General features: G+C 43.5%; 1 protein-coding gene and 1 pseudogene across 2 annotated transcripts in view; both read right to left on the bottom strand.

Annotated features, from left to right (window-relative positions):
• Positions 1–26827, bottom strand: part of pkia (cAMP-dependent protein kinase inhibitor alpha) — a 140094-nt gene that overhangs the window by 7255 nt on the left and 106012 nt on the right. The gene's annotated exons all lie outside the window — the stretch shown is intronic.
• LOC134349625 (sin3 histone deacetylase corepressor complex component SDS3-like) lies at positions 634–1865 on the bottom strand (annotated as a pseudogene).

The raw sequence follows: 26827 nt of genomic DNA, 5'->3' as shown, positions 1-26827 counted from the left end.
TAACAGCGCATGCAACAACATGTTACTAAAACGTAAAGTATCCCTTATTATAATGTAGGCCATATGATACACTCCCCTTTTATTTTAATAGTGTATCAACTATTTTTTTTACTGGGACATTATGCTAAACAAATATGTTTACTCTTAACATACAAACGCCTACCATTTGTTTACTTAGCAACTTAATATTATCAAATTATAACAAAGTAACGTAATAATATCGAATTATAACAAGCCTTTTTTTAAACTTTTGGTCTAAGACCAATTTATAACTCAAGTCTCTGCGGGGGGGGGGTCTTCTCTAGATTGTCCGGCACTAAAGCAAATAGGTCTTCACTCTATTGTCTGGAATAAATTGAACAATCCACAAATTGGCAGATTCCAGCCATAAAAAGTAGTTACCTCCATCTTGCAAAGATGGTGAAAGCAAAGTGAAATCCGTGTAAAGGTGACTATTATTCTTAAAAACATGTATAATCATCAAAACTGAGATGGCATTGGAAAGTGTCTTCAAATAGTGTGTTCTTCAGTCTGTCAATAAACTTGTTTGTTTTCATACAGATTTCCATATAAAAGTCATGAAAAGTTCACCTCTGAGTATAGGGAGTTAAGAAGATGTGCGCCTCCAACTTGCTAAGAGTTCTGGGCAGTAGATCGCCTCCGTATAATGAAGACTTCTTTGTGCAGCTGTCCTAGGTATATACACATCTTTGTGCTATCACTTTTCTTCCTTAACCATATCTCATTTGTTCCAACTGAGCTAATTACACAGCCAATCTTCGTATTCTCCTTAGATTCCAAATAGATAGCCTGACCTTTATGATACCAACTCTTATCATAATATAACTTTCCATCTTCTATTCCTGCTTCATATTTTTGTGCTGGTGTTTCAGCGGGAGTGCTGGGAAGATGCTCAGGAGAAGACGGAGATGCTGGTCTTTTTGGAGATTTAAGCTTATTAAGAGTTCGCAGATCTTCCATTATCTGTTCATCTGTTAACAAGTAATTTAACTGTGCAGGTGCAGGTTTTTGTCTTTTGTCTGTAATTGGAGCAGGGTCATTAGGTTTCCTCCCTAGTTTCCTAGTCATTATTGGCTTTACCTCCATAGAACCTCCTGGGAGTTCCATTGTTAGCCTCTCATTTTCAGTCATCTTTTTCTTTTCTTCTAACTCAATCTTTTTATCTTCAAATTCTTTCACTGCTGCTTTCTTCTCTTGAATATACTTCCTTCCCACTTGTTCTGTCTCCAGTTGCAGAAAAAGCTCTGCATTTCGTATTCTTTCCTTGTATTGTTGATCTAGTTTCTTCATCCTTTTCTGCTACTCCTGCAAGGTGCCTTCCTGTAATTGCTGTAGCTGTCTTTTGAGAGATGTCAATTTTTCCTGATACATCTACTTTTTTTACTTCCAGGTAGTCTTCATCATCCTGCTTATTGGCAATATCCGTCTCACTTGCATCCTCTGTATCTTAATTCGGTTCGCGGCCATGGATACTGCATTTGTCCTCATTGTCGATGCTGTCTAGCTCCTCCTCATTGTTGTAATAGTCGACAATAGGTGAGAGGAGAGCTGCAGACATTTTCCCCGCCGAGCTGCCCTCCTTTGTGGACACAACTAGTGCCTTGATGGTGTGCCAATCCAGCTGGATTTTCCTGAGCCACTCACGTCCCAGCAACGGTGGTCCTCCATTTTTCAGTACATGGAGGTTCAGCTGCTGTGTTTTGTCCCCGTGGGTCACTGTCACTTTAATTTTACCTTTGGGACGCACTTTCTGTCCTGTGTAAGTCTTTAGCAGTAGTTTAGTTCGTTTCAGAGGTATGTGAGAATACAGTCGTTTGTAGTCGTATACGGAGATTACTGTTAAAGCTGAGCCTGTGTCCAACTCCATTTTCAGTCTCATGCCCACCACTTGTGGAGTCATCCATATTACTCTTCAATCATCTGTCTCTTTCACGCTGTGAAGTTGCTGACAAGATAATTCACTTTCATCGGAGTCGTTTTCATCAGAACTGCCTTCTTTCATTTTGTGTACATTGTTGTATTTTCCCTTCTGGGGTTTCTTGTTTCTCTGTATTTTGCCCCTTTTCTGTTGGTTACTAGCTTTGCATACTCTGCCAGTGTGGCCCTGTTTGCCACAGTTTCTGCATTCTTTGTCTTTAAACAAACAATCATCAGGGTCATGTGACCTGTTCCCACAACGGTAACATTTCTTTCCTTCATTTCTGTTCAGTGACATTTTATTTGTGGCATATTCCAGAGATTTTTGTTGTATCTTGGAAGCACCCCATGCTACTGTTTCTGTTGATACTGCGATGTTTAGCACTTTCTCGAATGTAAGGTCTCCTTCACACAGAAACTTCTTCTGTGTGGTTTCACAGTGCATGCTACACACTAACCTGTCCCTCAATGTGTCTGATAGACCAGCTCCAAATTGACAATGTTCTGATAATTTGCACAATTCAGCACAATATTCAGAAATGCTTTCATTTTTGCTCTGATTCCGATTGTGAAATTTAAATCTTTCATCAATGACCAGTGGTTTGGGGGTTAAATGCTGTTGGAGAGTGTCTACTATTTGCTTGAACATTTTGTCAGTTGGCTTTTCAGGGGTTAACAAGCTCCGTAGCAGCCCATATGTTTTTGCTCCCATAATACTGAGTAAGACGCTGGCTTTCTTTTCATCCTTAACACCGTTAGCCTCACAATATCACTCCACTCTTTCAATGTAAGTTGCCTAGTCGTCAATGCCCCTATCAAATGCTGTGATGGTTCCAATCATTGCCATCTTTGTTAAGTTAATTAAGCCCCGTTTTCCCCTTTTCTTCTATTATTTTTGACTCACGTGTCCTTTTTGCTAGCGCCACGAGTGCACTCTGTCTAGATGCGTGTGTCGCTCCATTTTATCTCCCTTCTGGGGCAGGCAGACCCTCAGCCCCTGGGGGTCAGCGCCGACTGTGGTCTCGGCTGGATGTGCTGCGGCTCCGACTGTGTCTCTTGGTCTCCTGATGTTCCCAACCCCGGCTGTGCTCCCGCTTCCTTTCAGACTCGCGGCCTCGCTCTGCCTCCTTCTTCCGCTCCTTGGCTCGTTCCTTGCGCTCTTCTTCTGAGTGTCATTATCAATTAAAACACGGCGTTCCCATACAATGTAGGTTCATTAACCTCGTCGCCAATTTGCTGTGTTGTTACACAACAATGCTATTAATAAAAACGCTGGAGATGGGAGCTAAGTTTTATGGTTCTTTACTGGCATAATCCGAACTCAGCACGCCGGGCAGTGCAGCGCGGCAGATTTAAAAGGAACAGAGCCTCAGAGAGCGGGCAGCGTAGTTTGCGGGCTGCGGAGTGAGCCGGGAGCAGAGTGAAGACTTAAGGGCTTCGGCTCACCGGGCTTAGGCAGAAGCGGGCGAGGCGAGGAAGGTTTGACATTCATTTTCTGTTGCTATTTGAGGAGAGGGGCATTATGACTGTGAGGGCAGTTTGCTGTTCTCGGTGTCGGATGTGGGAGGCCCTGGAGTCTCCAAGCCTCCCGGACGTCTACATCTGCGCCAAGTGCATCAAGATGCAGCTCCTAAGGGACCGCGTTACGGAACTGGAGCTGCAGCTCGATGACCTTCGTCTGGTCAGGGAGAGCGAGGAGGTGATAGAGAGGAGTGGAAGGCAGGTGGTCACGCCGGGGCCACGGGAGGCAGACAAGTGGGTCACGGTTAGGAGGGGGAAAGGGGAAAAGGCAGGTGATGGGGAGTACCCCGGCGGCTGTGCCCCTTAACAACAGGTACTCCTGTTTGAGTACTGTTGGGGGGGACAGCTTACCCGGGGGAAGCGACAGTGGCCCTGCCTCCGGCACAGAGTCTGGCCCTGTAGCTCAGAAGGGTAGGGCAAGGAAGAGGAGGGCAGTTGTGATAGGGGACTCGATAGTAAGGGGGTCAGATAGGCGATTCTGTGGACGCAGTCCAGAGACTCGGATGGTAGTTTGCCTCCCTGGTGCCAGGGTCCGGGATATTTCTGATCGTGTCCAAGATATCCTGAAGTGGGAGGGTGAAGAGCCAGAGGTCCTGGTACATATAGGTACCAATGACATAGGTAGGAAAAGGGATGAGGTCCTGAAAGAAGAATATAGGGAGCTAGGAAGGGAGTTGAGAAAAAGAACCGCAAAGGTAGTAATCTCGGGATTACTGCCTGTGCCACGCGACAGTGAGAGTAGGAATGCGATGAGGTGGAGGATAAATGCGTGGCTGAGGGATTGGAGCAGGGGGCAGGGATTCAAGTTTTTGGATCATTGGGACCTCTTTTGGCGCAGGTGTGACCTGTACAAAAAGGACGGGTTACACTTAAAACCTAGGGGGACCAATATCCTGGCAGGGAGATTAGCGGGGGCTACTGAGGTGACTTTAAACTAGAATGGTTGGGGGGTGGGAATCAAATTAAAGCGGCTAGGTGTGAGGAGGTTAGTTCACAACAGAGGGATGGGAACCAGTGCAGAGAGACAGAGGGGTGTAAAGTGAGCGTAGAAGCAAAAAGTACAAAGGGGAAAAGTAAAAGTGGCAGGCCGACAAATCCAGGGCAAGCATTAAAAAGGGCTAAGAGAGTTGTAAAAGAGCGCCTGAAGGCTTTATGTGTCAATGCAAGGAGCATTCGTAATAAGGTGGATGAATTGAAAGTGCAGATTGTTATTAATGATTATGATATAGTTGGGATCACGGAGACATGGCTCCAGGGTGACCAGGGATGGGAGCTCAACGTTCAGGGATATTCAATATTCAGGAGGGATAGACATGAAGGAAGGGGAGGTGGGGTGGCGTTGCTGGTTAAAAAAGAGATTAACGCAATAGAAAGGAAGGACATAAGCCGGGAAGATGTGGAATCGATATGGGTAGAGCTGCGTAACACTAAGGGGCAGAAGACGCTGGTGGGAGTTGTGTACAGGCCACCCCAACAGTAGTAGTGAGGTCGGAGATGGTATTAAACAGGAAATTAGAAATGTGTGCAATAAAGGAACAGCAGTTATAATGGGTGACTTCAATCTACATGTAGACTGGGTGAACCAAATTGGTAAAGGTGCTGAGGAAGAGGATTTCTTGGAATGTATGCGGGATGGTTTTTTGAACCAACATGTCGAGGAACCGACTAGAGTGCAGGCTATTCTGGACTGGGTTTTGAGCAATGAGGAAGGGTTAATTAGCGATCTTGTCGTGAGAGGCCCCTTGGGTAAGAGTGACCATAATATGGTGGAATTCTTCATTAACATGGAGAGTGACGTAGTTAATTCAGAAACAAAGGTTCTGAACTTAAAGAGGGGTAACTTTGAAGGTATGAGACGTGAATTAGCTAAGATAGACTGGCAAATGACACTTAAAGGATTGACGGTGGATATGCAATGGCAGGCATTTAAAGGTTGCATGGATGAACTACAACAATTGTTCATCCCAGTTTGGCAAAAGAATAAATCAAGGAAGGTAGTGCACCCGTGGCTGACAAGAGAAATTAGGGATAGTATCAATTCCAAAGAAGTAGCATACAAATTAGCCAGAGAAAGTGGCTCACCTGAGGACTGGGAGAAATTCAGAGTTCAGCAGAGGAGGACAAAGGGCTTAATTAGGAAGGGGAAAAAAGATTATGAGAGAAAACTGGCAGAGAACATAAAAACGGACTGTAAAAGCTTTTATAGATATGTAAAAAGGAAAAGACTGATAAAGACAAATGTAGGTCCCCTGCAAACAGAAACAGGTGAATTGATTATGGGGAGCAAGGACATGGCAGACCAATTGAATAATTACTTTGGTTCTGTCTTCACTAAGGAGGACATAAATAATCTTCCAGAAATAGTAAGGGACAGAGGGTCCAGTGAGATGGAGGAACTGAGCGAAATACATGTTAGTAGGGAAGTGGTGTTAGGTAAATTGAAGGGATTGAAGGCAGATAAATCCCCAGGGCCAGATGGTCTGCATCCCAGAGTGCTTAAGGAAGTGGCCCAAGAAATAGTGGATGCATTAGTGATGATTTTTCAAAACTCGTTAGATTCTGGACTAGTTCCTGAGGATTGGAGGGTGGCTAATGTAACCCCACTTTTTAAAAAAGGAGGGAGAGAGAAACCGGGGAATTATAGGCCGGTTAGCCTAACGTCAGTGGTGGGGAAACTGCTGGAGTCAGTTATCAAGGATGTGATAACAGCACATTTGGAAAGCGGTGAAATGATCGGACAAAGTCAGCATGGATTTGTGAAAGGAAAATCATGTCTGACAAATCTCATAGAATTTTTTGAGGATGTAACTAGTAGAGTGGATAGGGGAGAACCAGTGGATGTGGTATATTTGGATTTTCAAAAGGCTTTTGACAAGGTCCCACACAGGAGATTAGTGTGCAAACTTAAAGCACACGGTATTGGGGGTAAGGTATTGGTGTGGGTGGAGAATTGGTTAGCAGACAGGAAGCAAAGAGTGGGAATAAACGGGACCTTTTCAGAATGGCAGGCGGTGACTAGTGGGGTACCGCAAGGCTCAGTGCTGGGACCCCAGTTGTTTACAATATATATTAATGACTTGGATGAGGGAATTAAATGCAGCATCTCCAAGTTTGCGGATGACACGAAGCTGGGTGGCAGTGTTAGCAGTGAGGAGGATGCTAAGAGGATGCAGGGTGACTTGGATAGGTTGGGTGAGTGGGCAAACTCATGGCAGATGCAATTTAATGTGGATAAATGTGAAGTTATCCACTTTGGTGGCAAAAATAGGAAAACAGATTATTATCTGAATGGTGGCCGATTAGGAAAAGGGGAGGTGCAACGAGACCTGGGTGTCATTATACACCAGTCATTGAAAGTGGGCATGCAGGTCCAGCAGGCGGTGAAAAAGGCGAACGGTATGCTGGCATTTATAGCGAGAGGATTCGAGGACAGGAGCAGGGAGGTACTACTGCAGTTGTACAAGGCCTTGGTGAGACCACACCTGGAGTATTGTGTGCAGTTTTGGTCCCCTAATCTGAGGAAAGACATCTTTGCCATAGAGGGAGTACAAAGAAGGTTCACCAGATTGATTCCTGGGATGGCAGGTCTTTCATATGAAGAAAGACTGGATGAACTGGGCTTGTACTCGTTGGAATTTAGAAGATTGAGGGGGGATCTGATTGAAACGTATAAGATCCTAAAGGGATTGGACAGGCTAGATGCGGGAAGATTGTTCCCGATGTTGGGGAGGTCTAGAACGAGGGGTCACAGTTTGAGGATAGAGGGGAAGCCTTTTAGGACCGAGGTTAGGAAAAACTTCTTCACACAGAGAGTGGTGAATCTGTGGAATTCTCTGCCACAGCAAACTGTTGAGGCCAGTTCATTAGCTATGTTTAAAAGGAAGTTAGATATGGCCCTTGTGGCTACAGGGGTCAGGGGGTATGGAGGGAAGGCTGGGTTCTGAGTTGGATGATCAGCCATGATCATAATAAATGGCGGTGCAGGCTCGAAGGGCCGAATGGCCTACTCCTGCACCTATTTTCTATGTTTCTATGTTTCTATGTTTTAACCCATGACCTCTGGTTGTAGTCCCACCCAACTTCAGTGGAAAAAGCCTGCTTGCATTTACTCTATCTATATCCCTCATAATTTTGTATAGCTCTCTCAAATCTCCTCTCAAGCTTCCATGTTCTAAAGAATACAGTCCTACCCTATTCAATCCTTCCTTATATTCCTCAGGTCCTCCAGACCCAGCAACATCCTTGTAAATTTTCTCTGTACTCTTTCAAACCTTGTTTACATCTTTCCTGTAAGTAGGTGATCAAAACTGCACACAATAGCTCAGATTAGGCCTCACCAATGTCTTATACAACTTCGACATAACATCTCATCGTTCATACTCAGTACATTGATTTACGAAGGCCAACGTGTCAAAGGCTTTCTTTACGACCCTATGGAACCTTGATTCCATCATTCTCATCAGAAGTGGAAAAGTGAGGAAACAAGTGTGTTACGTGTTATAAAGCAGAGATTGGGTGGAGACTGGGTGAAGAACACTCTCTTCATGTGCCATTCACCCTACCTCCAGGAATATGATTTCCCCTTGTCATGGTCTTCCCCTCCATCCCTCTACTCCTGCAACAAACTCAAGAGAAAATCTGCAGATGCTGGAAATCTGAGCAACACACACAAAATGCTGGAGGAACGCAGCAGGTCAGGCACAATCTATGGAAAAGAGTACTGTTGACATTTCGGGCTGAGACCCTGCAGCAGGACTGGAGAAAAAAAAAATGACGAGTAGATTTAAAAGGTGGGGGAAGGGAAAGAGAAACACATGGTGATAGGTGAAACTGGGGGTGGAGGGGGCAGGAGGGATGAAGTAAGGAACTGGGAAGTTGATTGGTGAAAGAGATACAGGACTGGAGAAAGGGGAATCTAATAGGAGAGGACAGAAGGCCATGAAGAAAGAAAAGGGGCGAGGAGCACCAGCGTGGCATGGTGAGGGAAGGGGGCATTACTGGAAGTCTGAGCAATTGATGTTCATGTCACCAGGTTGGAAGCTACCCAGATGAAACATAAGGTGTTGTTCCTCCAACCTGAGTGTGGCCTCACTGTGACAGTAAAGGAGGCCATGGATCTATACGTCGGAATGGGAATGGGAAGTGGAATTAAAATGGGTACCCACTGGAACATCCCACTTTTTCTGGCGGACAGAGCATGGGTGCTGGGCGAAGTGGTCTTTGTGCCAATCAGTGGCAGATTGAATATAATGGTCATGCACTTTGCTAGAAGGAATAAATATATATTTTCTGACCGGAGAGAAAATTCAAGGATTTGAGGTGCAAAGGGACTTGGGGATCCTTGTGCAAGATTTCTTAAAGGTTAACTTGCAGGTTGAGTTTGATGGCAAGGAAGGCAAATGCAATGTTAAAATTTATTTTGAGAGGACTAGAATATAAAAGCAAGGATATAATGCTGTTCGCACTTGGAGTACCGTGAGCAGTTTTTGGCCCCTTATCTCAGAAAAGACATGCTTGCATTGGACAGAGTCCAGAGAATGTTTCTGGGAATGAAAGGATTAACATTTGATAGCTCTGGGCCTGTACTCACCGGAGTTTTGACGAATGAGGGAGTATCTTATTGAAACCTATTGAATATGGAAAGTAACATTCGAGCCACACAAGTGCCAGGCAATGACCATCTCTGACAAGAGCAGCTCTAACAATCGTTCCTTGACATTCAGCAGCATCGCCATCACTGAATCCCCTACTATCAACATCCTGGGGATTACCATTGATAGGTAACTGAACTGGTCTAGCCGTATAAACACGGTGGCTACCAGAGCAGGTCAAAGGCTAGGAATTCTGCGGCGTGTAACTCACCTCCTGACTCCCCAAAGCCTGTGTACCATCTACATGGCTCAGGCCAGGAGTGTAATGGAATACTTGCCATTTGCCTGGATGAGAGCAGCTCTACCAACACTCAAGAAGCTCGACACTATCCAGTACAAGTCAGCCCACTTGATTAATACCCCTTCCACAAGTATCCAATCCCTCCACCATCGACGAACAGTTGCAGCAGTGTGTACTATCTACAAGATGCACGCCAACAAAACACCGAAGTTCTTAAGGCAGCACCGTCCAGACACACAACCACTATCGTCTAGAAGGACAAGAACAGCAGATACCTGGGAACACTATCACTTGAAAACCCCCTTCCAAGTCCTCATCATCCTGACCTGGAAACATATCGCCATCCCTTCATTGTCGCTGGCTTAAAATCACGGAATTGCCTCCCTAACAGCACCGTGGGTGTACCTACACCTCAGGGACTGCAGCAGTTCACCACCTTCACAAGGGCAGCTAGGGATGAGAAATAAATGCTGGCTCAGCTGGCAATTCCCACATCCCATAAATGATTAAATAAAATAAAATGTTGAAAGGCCTAGGTAGAGTGGATATGGAGAGGAGATTTCCTATAATGGGGGAGTCTAGGACAGAGGGCACAGCCTCAGAAGGGAGGGACGTCCCTTTAGAACAGAGTTGAGAAGGAATTTGTTTTGCCAGAGGGATGATGAATAAGTAGAATTTTGATTCTATGGGTGGTGAATCTATGGAATTCATTGCCACAGATGGTTCTGGAGGCCAAGTCATTGGGTATATTTGAAGTGGAGCTTGATAGATTCTTGATTTTTTCAGGGCATCACAGAGAGAAGGCAGGAGAATGGGGTTAAGAAATCAGCCATGATGGAATGGTGGGAAAGACACGATGGGTTGAATGGCCTAATTCTGCTCCTATATCTTATATACTTATTGTATTATGGTTTTCTGATTGTTAATATCATATTTTTTGAAGAAATGACCATGATCATTTGAGAGACAGAGAGGATGGTAAGCCCGCTTTGACTACATTTTTGGTATAATTCCCATTCGCTACACATGGCTATTTGCCGGCCATCGTTGTAGTGACATCAGCACTGGACTTCCAGGCAAATGGTCCCTGGTTCGAATCTGGCTGGCTCTTTCCATCGTGCTAGGCTGAATGCCGAGCTAGCAACTAGCCCCGTAATAAATAGACAACTGTTCAGGGAACGGCAAAAATAAAAGCCACCCAATGTGCCACAAGGTGCGGAAAGGAACAACACATGATTATTCACAACTACTTGACTACTGTACAAGGCATGACCACAAGAATGAAGGTTCAAAAATATATTTTAAAATGAAAATTTCAAAACCTCACCAAAATTATAGACAATTAAATAGCGATGGGAAAATAAATACAAATGATGTATCAAGACAACTCAGTTTAGAAACATATATCAGAATATTCAGAATATAGTTACTTTGCCTTCAATATCTGGTAAGTGCTTTGAGAAGATCCACTAACTAACTGTTGATGCAACATGCAAAGGATTACTTCCCCACTGTTTAATTTGTTATTTTGCAAAGGATCCTGTTGTTCGTGACCTGTGGTCTTGAGATATCAATTTTCTAACCATTCAGTGTGGGATTGTGTTAAACTTCGACAATCAGTGAAGTATAGAAAAATAACTACTGCCTTTTCTACACTTCTGTGCTAGAAGATGAGAATGTTCTGGGACTAATCAACCAAACCTGGCCCATTTTATGCCCAGTAATCATACAGTTCTCAATATCTGCAAGGCTCTCCCAGCAGTACTCAGAGACCAGCACCTAAGCTGTTTTTTCTGACCTTGGACTTGAGATTGGATTTTTAGCTGTCTACATGTTTGGTTTTATTACCATCATCATTTTTTTTCCAGGTATAATTAATTTATTTTCCTCTATTTTTGCACTGTGTTTAATGTAGAACTTTGGAGTGAATCACCTATAGCAGGCAGTCCCCACCTGGGGTCTATGGACCCCTTGCTTAATGGTATTGGTCCATGGCATAAAAAAGGTCGAGAGCCCTGATTTATAGCTCCAGGCATCATCAGGACTTTGTGTTCAGGTCCTTTAGTGGATTTTCACTTATGTCTTTCTTATCCTTTCACCCAATAGCAATAGTTTTGTCTATTGACCCTCTACTGGTTCAGGGATCTTCCTGTTCTATAGCACTGCTCATTGTGATTCAACTTGCAAGTCCTACCAACAATAAGCTCCTCCTGCATCCAGTCTTCTACTGTTAAATTGACTTTATTTCTTACATCCTTCACATACATGAGTTAAAATATTTACTTTATGTCTCCATCTAAATGTGCAATCATAGTAATTTATAATAATTTATATTAAATAGAACAGTCAATGTAACATAGAAATACACTTAAATCAGCGTGAGTTAATCAGTCTGGTGGCCTGGTGGAAGAAGCTGTCCCACAGCCTGTTTGTCTAGGCTTTTATGCTGTGGTATTGTTTCCCGGATGGTAGCAGCTGGACTGGATTGTGGTTGGGGTGACTCAGGTCCCCAATAATTCTTCAGGCCCTTTTCTCACACCTGTCTTTGTAAATGTCCTGAACCATGGGAAGTTCACAACTACAGATGTCCGCACCACTCTCTGCAGATTCCTGCGATTGAGGGAAGTACAGTTCCCATACCAGGCAGTGATGCAGCCAGTCAGGATGCTCTCAATTGTGCCCCTGTAGAAAGTTCTTAGGATTTGGGGGCCCATACCAAATTTCCTCAACTGTCTGAGGTGAAAGAGGCGCTGTTGTGCCTTTTTCACCACACAGCTGGTGTGTACAGACCATGTGAGGTCCTCGGAGATGTGGATGCCGAGGAACTTAAAGCTGTTTACTCTCTCAACCCCAGATCCACTGATGTCAGTAGGGGTTAGCCCATCTCCATTCCTCCTGTAATCCACAACCAGTTCCTTTGCTTTTGTGACATTGAGGGAGAGGTTGTTTTCTTGACACCACTGTGTCAGAGAGATAACTTCTTCCTTGTAGACCATCTCGTTATTGTTTGAGATTAGGTCAATCAATGTAGTATCATCAGCAAATTTAATTAGCAGATTAGAGCTGTGGGTGGTGACACAGTCATGGGTATACAGGGAGTAAAGGAGAGGACTCAGTACACAGCGCTGAGGGGCTCCTGTGTTGAGAGTCAGAGGGGTGGAGATGAAGGCCCCACTCTTACGACCTGCAAGCGTTCTAAGCTACTATTGCCTTCCTGTCAGCTTGAACCAGTCTGGCCATTCTCCTCTGACCTTTCTCGTTAACAAGGTGCTTTTGCTCACAGAATTGCTGCTCACTGGATAGTTTTTGTTTCTCGCACCACTCTCCGTAAACTCTAGAAACAGTTGTATGTGCAAGTTACAGCAGATCAGCAGTCTCTGAGATACTCAGGCCACCCCATCTGGCACCAGCTTTCATTCCACAGTCAAAGTCACTTAGATAACATTTCACCGCCATTCTGATGTTTGGTCTAAACACCAGCTGAATCTCTTTTATCCATTGAGTTGCTGCCAGAAGGTTTGCTAATTAGATATTTGCATTACAAGCAGGTGTACTGGTGCACCTAATGAAGTGGCACTGTGTATATTGTGAGATTTGTTGTTTGCTGCAGCAGTAGAGTACAAAAAGTATTATAATTTACATTAGATGCAAAGTGGTCCCCTAACTAAACTTCTGTCACCTGCCCTATTCCATTCGCTAATAGGAGATCTAGTACTACACTCGCTCTAGTTGGGACTTCTATGTACTTATTAAGGAAACTTCCTGGAACATATTTGACAAACTCGTTCCCATCCAGCCCTTTTACAATATGGAGTCCCAGTCAATATGCGGAAAGTTAAAAGCACCTTATGTTTCTTGCAACAGCCTGCGATCTCTCTACAAATTTGTTCCTCTAAATCCTGGGTGGTCTATAATATAATCCCATTCATGTGGTCATACCTTTTTTATTCCAAAGTTCTATTCATAAAGCCTCACTAGATGAGTTCGCCATTCTGTCTTGAGCACTGCCATGATATTTTCCCTGATTAATAATTCCACCCCTTCCCCTTTAATCCCTCCTGCTCTGTCAGGTCTAAAATAATGGAATCCCAGAACACTAAGCTGCCAGTCCTCCTTCTCCTGTAAACAAGTCTCACTAATGACTACAGTACAATAATTCCACGTGCTGATCCATGCCCTAAATTCATCCACCTTACCTGCAATACTCCTTGCTCAGAACATTCGTCCCACCATGCTCGATCCTTTGATTCCTGACTTTGTATGTAGGCATAACAATGTCTTTCTCCACAACCACCATCTCTTCTGCTGTTGGTTCCCATCCCTCTGCAACTCAAGTTTAAACCCTCCCGTGCAGCACTAGCAAACCCGCCCGCTAGGACATTTGTCCCTGAGGATATATGATCTCTGTGACCTGTCATCTCTATGAGATGATGTGAGGATACATCATCTCTGTGATATATCCCCAGAAATCTTCAGCCCAGAAACTTGAACTTGTTCATCCTTTCCATTGCTGACCCCTTGATAAGGATTAGTGTGTATACTCCCGACTTCCCCTTTCTGTGTAATGAGCTGTTAATTCAGAGGTCAGATTGAGATTCATTTATTTCTCATATGTACATTGAAACATACCGTGAAATGCGTTGTTTGCATTAACAACCAACATAACCTAAGGATGTGCTGGGGGCAGACTGCAAGTGTCACCACACGTTTCGGCACCAACATATACGTTATGGCGTCAACAAGGGAGGGAAGGAGTGAAAACAAATCTCGTGTCCATTGACGATGAACTATTGAAGGCTAAGTAAGATACAGATCAAGAAGAAAGGTTAGTGGAATGGAGTTTAATGGTCAAGGCAGCCAGCGTTATGTTTCTGGTGCAATTTGATCTTTCAGAGTTTGCAGAAGGAGAAAGGAAAGCGACACAGGTTTAGGTATCCCACTCCACTTTAGTGGAACTGCAAAACTTGTTAGTGATTTCAACCAGTCACTAACTAAGGAAGATTTAGCATCGGTCAGTACAGATACTCTTTGGTCTAACTTCCAAGAGGTCCTTCAAGTAGCAATTGACGAGTATGTCCCCTCTAAAATGACTCTTCCAGGTTCAACTTACCGTGGGTAAACCAGTCCACCCGGCGTGCGATACGTAGAAAGCAATGAGTCTATAATAAAGCTAGGAAATCCGGTCATAGTGAAGACTGGCAAAAGTTTAAATCCTTGCGCTGACTTATTGATAGAAACATCAGGAAAGCTCACCATCAGTATGTTAATGAGGTAATAGGTGAGAGCTTAAAGACTGACAACACCAAACCCTTCTGGAGCTTTATTAAATCTACAAGGCAAGAAGTTTTTGGAATTTCTTCTCTCTCATCCGAGGGCCGTGTTGTATCTCTTGCTGCAGACAAAGCACAAGCACTTAGCCAGCAGTTTTGCTCTGTGTTTACAAGGGAAAATTTGAATGAACTCCCCACTTTAGACCCCTGCAATACCCCAGACTTGCCAGATCTCATTATAACTGTAACAGGTGTTAAGAAGCTTCTTGAGGAATTACAGCCTAAGAAAGCACCAGGACCTGATCAAATACCAGCTATGATTGTAAAGAGTTGTGCTTCCAGTCTAGCTCTCGTTTTGCAAAAGATATTCCAGAAGTCTATTGATACTGGGACATTACTGCACGATCGGTTGAAAGCGAATGTTGTTCCAATTTATAAGGGCAAGTGTACAAACCTGGGAAGTTACAGACCGGTTCCACTCACTTCCATCCCTTGTAAAATTCTTGACCATATTATTCACTGTCACATTATGGACCATCTAGACAGACACAATGCTCTTACTCATCATCAACATGGATTCCGTCAGGGCAGATCTTGTGACACACAACTTGCAGGGTTGATCAACGACCTAGCAAAGATCCTTGACAATAGAAGCCAAGCAGACTTGATCATACTCGACTTCAGTAAGGCATTTGACACGGCCCCTCACCAGAGATTACTACGTAAGCTTGAACATGTGGGCATTAACAACAGCCTTCTACATTGGTTAAACATGTTCCTTACCAACAGACAGCAACGTGTGCTTCTTGAGGGGGCAGAGTCCCCTGAATCTCCAGTAACATCTGGAGTGCCCCAGGGGACCGTGTTGGGACCCTTACTTTTTCTCATTTACATCAACGACTTGCCAAATATAGTCAAGTCCAAAGTCAGACTTTTTGCAGATGACTGCATAATCTACTATGAGAGAAAAAATAACCAAGATGCTCAGCTGCTGCAAAACGATATTGATTCATTATGTCAATGGGAGTCTCAATGGCAAATGTCCTTCAACTCATCTAAATGTTATGCTATGTATGTCAGTCACAAAGTTAAACCAATCAACACGACATATGACATGAATGGACAGATTCTTGAAACAGTCACCCAGCACCAATATCTTGGTGTTGAAATTAGCCAGGATCTTAACTGGACATGCCACATCAATCAGATTACACCAAAACAAATAAAATGCTGGGTATCCTGAGAAGAAACCTCCACTCATGTAGTAAATCCGTCAAGGACCTGGCATACAAGACACTCGTCCGCCCAAAGCTTGAGTATTGCGCAGCCTTATGGGATCCCCATCAAGCTAACAACAAGAAGTCCATCGAAAAAATCCAACACCGTGCTGCTCGCTTTGTGTTAAACAATTACAGCAGGAAATCCAGTGTCACCAACATGCTCTCTAACCTTCACCGGGAACCACTTGAAAACCGACGTATTAAACTATGGTTAATTTTCATTTTCAAAGAAGTTCACAACATCACTCCATCAAACATCCAAATCCGTCACAGGGTCAGTTCAACTCGACAGCAAACTGGACCTCACATATTGGAAACTCCTTCATTCAATAAGATTTGCTACCAGTACTCCCTCTGCCCAAGATCAACAAGAGAGTGGAATCTTCTGCCGCCAGACCTGCGCAGTATTTCTGACATTAATATTTTTAAAGATGACTCAATCAAATTGATTTCAGGGATCTAGTCAAAAAAGCTTACTTTACAATTTAACTCCCACGCTGTTCACACCGACTGCACGTTATAACAGCCGCCTGGCAGTGCTGGCGCAGTACCAAGCAGAAGCAGAGAGTCAGAAATGGGGAGTTCATTGATGAGTAATTGGTAATGGAAGAAGTGGGTCTGAAATTTATGAAGTATAGAGGTTCATCATGTTTGGAGTTAGATACTAAGCTGCATAGGCCAAGAAATGGCTGTACCAGAGATAAGTGGTTACCTGGTATATGACTTTGCCAAGCTGTTGTAAATGGTGAATAGTTGAGAGAAACTTCATGGGATACCAGGAAAGGGAGCCCGGCTGAGGGAAGCAGGGACAACACGGACCAGGATGACCTGTACCATTAAGGTTAATGATCCTAGACAAGGAAGCGGGGCAATGTTACAGTAATTCCTGTCCATGACATGTTGAATGGAAATCTAGTCAACTGGAAAGACTGTACATGCATACTTTAACAATAAAACGGACCTTTGTTGGATGACATTCTCACATATAAAGTCTAACTACTGCAAGGCTTACTATCACCATTGATTGATTATTAATAGATGCATGGCAATAATCATTCAATAGCTATTAAATTTATCTCTCCAGAACACATCTTCTTTTCAGCACTGCGAGCACCTTTAACCATTTTGTAGAAATGCTTCCTTCTGTAGGAATAAAATATCCGATGCCGTAGCAGACATTTACCAGCAGAGGGAGCTCTTTGCTGAGCTGCTCCTCTAGTGTCACTATTCAGATGTTCAAAATGGGAGACAATACCCTAGTGGCTGTCTGATTAACTGGTTTAGGTCTCCACCACTGCTCACCTCTTCAATGTATGAAAATCCAGTCTGTTAGTTATCAGCGTCAGCACTCAATTCTGCCAACACTGAGTGCTTGGGCTACGACTAGGGCAGAATTCCTAACTGTGGCAAGGACAGTGGATTTTTGCCTGACTGTTGCGATGTGCACAAGTTCCAAGTTCCATATGGCTCTCTAATTCCTTGAGAAATGGCTCCGCAGCAGAGCAGGCTATTTGGCCTATTAAATTTGTGCTAGTTATTTCAAACAGCGATGCAGTTAGTCTGAGTATCCAGTATCACTGCAATTATCTGTAAGTATTCACCTTACTTCCTTTCCCAGGCAGCAATTGATTCTTTTTCCAGCTCCCTATCAAGCAGAGCATTCAGAACCACAGGGAATGCTTTCTCCTCATGTTTTGGCCACTTATGTTAAACAGATTATTCTTCTAATTATTAAACCTCCAGACACCGGTAATAGAATGAATAAAGAGAAGCTGTTGGAACCTGTTATTACTTTAAACACTTCAACTGAATTGAATCTTCTCTTAGCTCCTCAACAACTAGCTGAACTTCTCCAGTTTATTTCCGTGTCACTGTAGCCTGCAACCCTAAAGTAATCTGTGCAAATTGCTTGTTTCTCTCCAAGCTTTTGCCTCTGGTGATACCGTGCTCAGAAATATTCAAAATGCCTCAACTGTATCATACATTTAATCAGAAGCTGTGTTAACTAGTCCTATCAGACTCAGAGGTTAATGCTCAAGATGACCCCAAGACATTTGCAATTACTTTTGAAATCATATCCTAGCACAGGCTACCTTTTGGATTCCCACACATCTTCTTACACAGAAATTCTTCTGCCGTGCTTTAGTTCATTGCTTTCAACTGTATATCTGGAGTATTCTGAGCAGTTTTGGGCCCCTCGTCCCAAGAAAGGAAGTGCTGGCTTTGGAACAACCCAGAGGACGTTCACGAGAATGACCCTAGGAATGAAAGGCTCAACATGTGAGGAGCGTTTGATAGCTCTGTACCTGTGCTCACTGGAGTTCAGAGAACAAGGGTGATCTCGCTGAGACCTATCAAAGATCGAAAAGCCTAGATAGAGTGTACTCCAAGAGAATGTTTCCAATAGTGAGAGAGGCTGGCACCAAAGGGCACAGCCTCAGAATAGAAGGATTTCTCTTTAGATCTGAAATGAGAAGGGATTTCTTTAGGCAGAGGGTGGTGTATCTGTGGAATTCACTGCAACACACACAATATACTGGAGGAACTCAGCAGGTCAGGCAGCATCTATGGAAATGAATAAGCAGCCAATGTTTTGGGTTGAGACCCTTCTTCAGAACTGGAACAGACGGGGGAAGATGCCAGAGTAAAAAGGTCGGGGCAAAGGAGAGTAGCTAGGAGGTGACAGGTGAAGCCAGGTGGGCAGGGAAGGTAAAGGGTAGGCGAAGAAAGAACCTGATGGGAGAGGAGAGTGGACCATAGGGGAAAGGGAAGGAGGAGGGAACCTGGGGAAGTTACAGGCAGGTGAGAAGAGGTAAAAGGCCAGAGTGGGGAACAGAAGAGGGAAGAAGAAGGGAAAGTTTTTTTTACTGGAAGGAGAAATCGATATTCATGCCATCGGGTTGGAGGCTACTCAGATGGAATGTAAAGTGTTGTTCCTCCACCCTGAGGGTGGCCTCATCTTGGGAATTCATTGCCACAGGCGGCTGTGGATACCAAGTTATCAGATAAATGTCATGGTAGGGTAGCAGATAGCTCAGTGCTGTTACAATCCGGAGTTCGGGTTCAAAGTTCAATTTCGGCAGCGTTCCGCAAGAAATCTCTGTATGTCCCTCTCGTGGAATGTGTGGGTTTCCTCTGGGTCCTCCAGATTCCTCCCACAGTCCAAAGACGCACCGTGTAGGTTAATTGGTCATTGTAAATTGTGCCTTGATTAGGTTAGGGTTAGTTGGATTTTTGGGGGCTGCTGTGGCCACTACCTTCGAGAGATGGGGAAAGATCGATGGCTGTCAAAGGAAGTCAGGGAAGCAGAGGATAATAACATCACAGTCAACTGGATAATGAAATGGTACCTGAGCATCTGCCTCTGGATTGTCAGAAAGACGTCCATGTTCAAGAGGTATTTGCTTTGTTTGCTGCAAATGTGAGTTTGTCAATCCCACTCACAGGCAAATTCGTCACTAGCGCTTTCCTGTGGTTGCTAAGCAACACCAGAATCAACCTACAGTTGCATTTGCAGAAACACAAGGTTAAAGTGTTGCCTTCTCAGATCGGTTGGCTCAGCTCACCGTCCCACGTTGAGACAATGCAGAAGAGGTTGGTGGGCATGGCAGCAGTTTACCAAGCGTAAAATTGTAGAAACCACACAGTTTGACAGTAATGGCCTGCATCCTATTTGTGCACACACACAGGCCCCTCTGTTAAAAATGTGGGTCCCAGATTTTAGGCATCCTAGACACGAGTGCATACTTTTGAAATACTGGTGAGTGGGACCCAGTTCAGGATCCTGTGTACAGCAAGGGAAAGCAGGCAATTCTTTTTGTGTAAGAAGTAAATAAAATCACATTGTTCTTGGGTAGCTGGAGAAGAGCTGTACCAGACTCAAGAGGAATCACAATTATTCTCTCCCTATTCTGCCCCCATCCGCGCACAGATTGCTCAAAAGCCTCACTTCCTCCAATACTCTCCATACCCTCTGCCAACTCCACAACCGAGGAGGACCACCATTTTTGAGGCAGGTAACCTAGAACTGATGCAAGTTCAAGGATAATCCCTCTGATTTGTACAGAATGTGACTAACTCCCTGGAACAATCTACACTTATAGAACATGGAAAATTGAATACTACAGCACAGTCCTGGCCCTTCAGCCCACCAGATTGTGCCAACCCTTTGATCTACTCTAAGATCAAACTAATGTTTCTCTCCTACATAACACTCCATTTTTCTATCACCCATGTGTCTACCTAAGAGGTTCTTAAATACCCCTAATACCTCCACCACCACCTCGGTGATGTGTTCCGTGCACCCACCGCTCTTGGTGTCAAAAAAAATACCTTTGACATCCCCCCTTATACTGTCCTTCAATGACTTTTAAATTATACACCCTGTACTAGCCTTTTCCACCATGGGAATAAGTCTCTGGTTATCTCCTCGATCTGTGCCTCTTATCATCATATCCATCTCCACCATGCCTCCTGATTGGCGAATTGCATGCGACAAGTCTGTGTCTATTAAAATGTTCAAAATTTACTTTAATGTGGAGGTGGGATCCAGGTCAACCAAAACCTACATGGGGTGGGTGGGAAGGGGGTGGAAGTTCTAAAAATGATCCCACTCATCCCTTTAAGACTCTGACACGAAGGCTACAGAAATAGAAACCCCGGGGTCAACTACTCTCTTGCCCTTTTTCCAAGCCTCTTCACTTGCAGCTACAGCAAATGAGTGGGAGACCCCTTTGGACACTCACAGAAAATTCTGGATTGACAGGATTCAAGAAGGAATCAGATATCTGGTAATGCAATGCTAAATACCAATACTAAATATAGGAACATGTTACTCGGGACGATACACAACAAACATAATTTACGATCAGCCAGCTGCTGAAATGGGCCACAAGAGATCCGAGTGATCCATGATGGGAAGCCATGCTTATAAATGAAGTAAGGGATTTCCCAATGACCCTGGTTAATAGCACTACCTATACTTGAATGTGCACTGAATCTTTTTTTGAGTGGGGGGGGGGAGGGTACAGCATCTTGGTGTTCTGTGGAAGAACACCAGAGTGTGCTGAACTTACATGTACTCTAACGGACTGCTCAACCAGTCCGGGCTTCCTGTTTTACTCCTCTTGGCTTTGAGAGCCAGTGTGCAGTTTTAGTTTGTTTTAAAAATATGTTTTTGCTGCTTCTGTACTTGTTGCTGGTTGAAGTTGGTAATTTATAGTTGGTGACAGAAGCAGTGTTCCTATTCTGCCAGACTCACTGTGCTTCCATTGCGATGTGGCAGAGTGGGAAGGGGTTGTAAACCAAATCAGCAGCAAGGAACACACAACAGATAGTAACTTTACATATGTTTGTAAATCATGAAGTTTGCTCTCCGAAGCAAAGAACTTTAAGTCAGTTGGCTTCTTGATAACCTTCATAAGAAACATATAGTACTGTGCAGAAATCTTAGGCACATATGGTGTCTAAGTCTTTTGCACAGTACAGTATTTGTCAACATGGACTGGAGAGTGAGTCTGTAAATCTGGCGGGAGCAAAGGATGTTGGAAATGGTGAGGGAGCAGCACTGCGGGAGGGGTGTTAGACAGTTGGCAGGGAAGGGGGAGAGGTTGGAGCAGGTGCAGACACACCCAGCCCCGAGACGCCAGGCAAGGACATTTGATTCCAAATAATTGGTTTATTTATCATTAGCAAATATCTCTCTGGTAATTCCCACTCCCTACCCCCCTCCCACTCTCAATCCACAACACAGACCCATATCAGAATCACTCACGTATGTCATGAAATATTGTTTTTTTTTGCGGCAGCAGTACAGTGCAATACATAAAGTTACTACAGTACTGTGCAAAAGTCTTAGGCACACACACACACACACACACACACACACACACACACATATACACAGGGTGCCTAAGACATTTACATAGTACTGTAGAATCAGCAAAAAAAGCCAGGAAAACCTGAATATTTGTCTAATGTTAAAGCTTAAATAACTGCACTTTCCACAGCACACTACAAATGTTGCAGGTTTGTGAGATTCACATCTCATTAACATGGATGGAACAGTGACTAACTAAGGATTAATTTCATTTAAAACATTACATCCATCTATGCTGTGTCACGTATGGTATGAACTCATTATGAATTGGCATTGGGGGTGGGGATGCTTTCCTGTTGGTCTATTAAAGGAGATTGATGTGAGTCTCTTCCTTGATAGGTTCAGGTGAGCATGTTGCTCAAATGTGAAGTTCCATAGTACACCTGTAATTACACGAGACAAGAAATTTTTTCAGAAGTGTTGCTTCCTTAGAATTTTAATTTGTTTATGATAGACTGCTTAAAGCTGAACACAAATATAATTTCAGACTACTTGTATCACGTAAGAATTTGGAGAAACAAGAAATTAATTTTCATTGAACATAATCATAAATAATAAATATAATATAATCATAAATACTAGTAGTAGTAGTAGTGGTAGAATATAATGCGTTTAATTGCATGATGGTTCTGACGCTTTGCAATAGTTCAATTCAGCTATAGTTTTGTTGATGATTTTCATTTGTACTCAAGTGTCTGAGGCTTCTTGCTTAAATATCCAACAATAAACAGCTTGCACTGATGGATTCCAGTTGCCCTGATACCGTTGCTCCATGTCCGAAATGTCCTGGTGAAACCTTTCACCATGCTCGTCACAGACAGTGCCAAGTTTTGCAGGGAAGAAGTCTAAATGGGAATGCGGAAAGTGAATCTTCAGTGTCATGTTGTACTTCATGGTCTTGTGTGCTTGAAGCATGTAGTTTGGTGCTCTGTAGTTGCCAAGAAAGTTTTCAACAACATCCTTGAATGCCTTCCATGCCATTTTCTCTAGATCCACGAGAAGTTCTTCGAATTGCCTGTCATTGATGACCTGTTTGATTTGTAGACCAACAAAAATCCCGTCCTCAATCTTGCCCTCCATTATTCTGACTTGAACTATGAATTGAAATAACAAATATAGGTGATTTTTTTTTTAAAAAAGGTGCGTTAATAGGGAAAGTTCACGGCGACTTTCGTGATCAGCAGTCCAAAATCCATAAGATATACCCAAAAGTATTCAGGAAGCAAGACCTTTGTTGTCCAGTGGAAATGCATATGTCCTAAGCTCTTGAAACTGATTAGAGTGTATAGCACATGCAGCCTCTTAATGGCAAGGGAGGGTCCCCAGACTAATGATGCACCAAGCTTAGGTTGCCAATGGTGATTAGCAAAAGGACAACATAGCTACCCATGAATGGATCTATCGGGAGTCTCCATATTAATGACTGAGCCTAAGTAATATTCTGTTCTTATGTTGAACGAATTCACTAATGCTTCAAAGTAGTAGAAATTGAACGAGGTAATGACATTGAGAACCCAAAGTGATGGAACATGTAACACAGTGAAGTGGTACAGTTGCACAGCAGTTAGCGTTATGCCAGCCATTAAGCTTCAATTCTCACTGTTGACTGTGGGGAATTGTACACTCTCCTTGTGACCGTGTGGATTTCCTCTGGGTGCTCTGGTATTCTACTACATTTCAAAGACGTACGGGTTAGGATTACAAATCCGGTGGCATGTGGTGTCGGTGCCAGAAGGACGGCAACACTTGCGGGCTGCCCCCGGCACGTCCTCGGACTGTGTTGATCATCGACACAAACCACGCACTTCGCTGTAGGTTTTGTCATTTTAATGTACATATGACACATGAAGATAATCCTTCAATGAACAGGCTACGACTAGGAAATGACACGCTGTGAAATCTTATTGAGCAAAGCAACATTAGGAATGTCACGTTTAAAGATGTTGTGCGAGGATCTGGATCTGTTGAAGCAGCTGAAGTATGACCGTGATGAGAAAGTTATGAGTACGTTGACTCATTAAGGAACTTAGCCCTGCAGAGCCACTTGAGATTTTGTTGTGTACGGGTTTACATGGAGATAGGGTAACGAATGCATTCAGCCACAGTTGAGTATGCAAAGCTTTTCATGTGAATTTGTATATAAAATGATGGAATTGGTATCCGAGGATATTAGGGAATGTTGTCACCATTGAGCGACTGGTATAACAAGTACACAGAAAAGAGTAGCAAGCTACAAAACAGAGTTTGAAGTATACAGGTAGGATCAGTTCAGTCAGTAGCGACTGTTACGACGGATATTTCCCACAACACTATTGTCTGTCTGGAACAGAAAAGTGTTGTTACCAAAGGATCACATTTCAGCAACCTGCAGATCTAAGTCTAAGACCAGCACTCAAAAGAATTTAAGTGGTAATATGAAAGGAAGAGCTCAGTTTGGAAGTACATTCAATAAGGAACTGGAATTATATTTAAGCCAGAGGCAGTACTGGGTGACAAAAAAAAGATTTTCAAATCAAGATTTTGATTTAGAATTATTATATTGACATGTTAATTGATATTTCACCAGACTGTTTGCTAATGAGTTAATAAACCCTAGCAAATTTAGCCAGATCCATTGATGGAAAGTACCCATTATATTGGAACTTGTTGTGTTTTGCAACTCCAAAATATAAACCTAACTAGAAGAAAAACAAGGGAGTACATAAAGTGAGTCGAACTCCGTACTTACACAGTTATGACATGGTAGTGTATGCATTTCACGATATTTTTACATATAACCTTAATGAACTATTTAAAGCAACAAAAATGCTTAGTCAAAGAATATATTTGCAATAATACTCAAATATTACTGGAATATTAAATATGCAACACTGCTCCTTGCTTAGCTATAAACTCAACATAGACTACAACTCAAATTACCTATTTAATGTATTGTTCTAAAAATCACACAGTGTACTATATGATCAACTACTATATACATAACCACAGCATAGTAAATTTTAAATTGTCCCATAAAGACCTAAAGGTTAAATCAATGTGGAGGGTTTGTTACTCTTGTGGGATAAGAACTTTCTTGATGGGTGGGGCATGAGTTTCACTCTGCTTGGCGGTTCTGGGGCCTCCTCTGTGGTGGTTCTAGGAGTTGACTCTGAGACTGCAGGAAGTGGTTCTGACAGCTCCAGCCACCTTTTATCTGGACCTGTTTGCAACTGGAACAGTGCATGGCAAGCTTCCCTGATTATGTGAATCACAACGTGTGAATACAGTGCCCGACGTCATCACTTCTTTTACCCTTTGGAAAGCGATCTCACTCTGCTTTATCCGTTGCCGTTTCTTCCTGATCTGTAGTACTGTAATGAGTTCAAAGGGTGCAACAGAGTAGCCAGATTAGGCAGGAGCCTGATATTGTAAATGATAAATCCTAAAAAGGACCGCAACTGTGACATGTCCTTTTGGCCTTGGAGCATCCACCAATGCTTACATTTTCTCAGCACACTTGGGTAATGGTGTGACCACAGTAAGTGATGCTTGGTTTAAAGAATTTATACATGTTGTGTCATGCTCCGAGCCCATAATCTTCTAATCTTTTTAACACTAACTTGAGGTTTTGGAGTTGTTCCTTGTCATCCTTACCAGTAACAATGATGTCATCCCAGTAACACTGAGTGCCTGGGCAATCTTGCAGTACCTGGTCCATATCCTTCTGCCATACCGCAGGGGCAGATGTTACTCCAAAAATAAGCCTATTATAATGATAGATCCCTTTGTGAATGGTTATGGTGAGAAAAACTATGGATTCTTCTTCCATCTCCATCCCTAGGTAGGCCACAGCTAAGTCCAGTTTGCTGAAGTGTTTCCTCGAGAAAGCTTGAAAGATATCCTCTATCCTGGGCAGAGAGTATTGATCAGCCTGGATGAAGGGCGCCTTTGGGGTGTGGCCTGGTGTGGCCTAGTGTGGCCCTGTGGATGCAATTTCTCGCCAGTGTCACAAACTGAGCCACAACATTGAGACAATGAGTGCGGCCGTCGGAGGCCTCTGCCCTCGGGTGATCGCTCTCGCTCTTTTTGTCTCTCGACGGTGAGTGAGAGTTTGCTGCTGGTTCTCCAGTCGGGGGAACTCAAAATAAAAGAGCACTACAGACTGTAACATTGAAACAGCGACTGCTTGTCTCCCCTCACGCTGTAGAAGCAGTGATATTTCTCTCTCCCCTGTTAGCGAGAGAGAGAGAGAGAGAGAGCCTGAGGGACGTTGAACAGTTGGGATGAACTGTAGATGGACTGCAGACCACGGTCTCTCTTTGGGGCTTTGCTGTTGCTTGCATGGTGGGTGGCGGGAATGCTGACGCTGCTTACACATGCAAAGAAGGCAGGGGGCTTTGGGGTTCTTCTGTTTTTTTCTGTCATTCACTTTTTCTTTCTGTTTTGAGGATATCTGTGGAGAATAAGATTTTCAGGCTGTATACATTCACTGACATTGGAACCATTGAACTGACTTGATGGTGGCCTTAAAATCACCACAGATCCTGATAGAGCCATTCCTCTTCTCTAACAGGGCCACTGGCATTGCTCATAGGCTCCACCTCAACCGTGGAAAGAACTTGTTCAGCCTCCACGTGATCTAGTTCACTGGTTACTTTATCACTGATGGTATAAGGAACCAGACGGACTTTACAAAACTTGGGTGTGACACTTTCATTTAACACTATTTTACCCTTGATATTTTTGAGTTTTCCAATGCCATCCTTGAACATTGCTGTGGCATCATCCAGTACCTTTCTTAATTCATTTTAGGTTGACTCTGTTACAGGGCATGTGGCATGCAAATTGTGGATGGATCTCCAATCAAGTTGTGGTTGTCTCAGCCAATTACATCCCTGCAATGCTGGCCCTCCTGTTTTCACTACATACAAGTCCAATGTGGCTTGTTGGTTGTTGTATTTCACTGTTGTGAATGTCATCACACCAGAATCATCTTTTCTCCAATATAACTTCTTAGTTGGATATCTGCAGGCTTCAGTTCAGTATCTTTGAAGTGCTTATCACCTGCC

This window comes from Mobula hypostoma, chromosome 1 (genome assembly GCF_963921235.1).
Source record: "Mobula hypostoma chromosome 1, sMobHyp1.1, whole genome shotgun sequence".
NCBI classification, from domain to species: Eukaryota; Metazoa; Chordata; class Chondrichthyes; order Myliobatiformes; family Myliobatidae; genus Mobula; species Mobula hypostoma.
The sequence above is the reverse complement of the archived record's forward strand: the minus strand, read 5'-3'. Positions and strand labels throughout refer to the sequence as shown.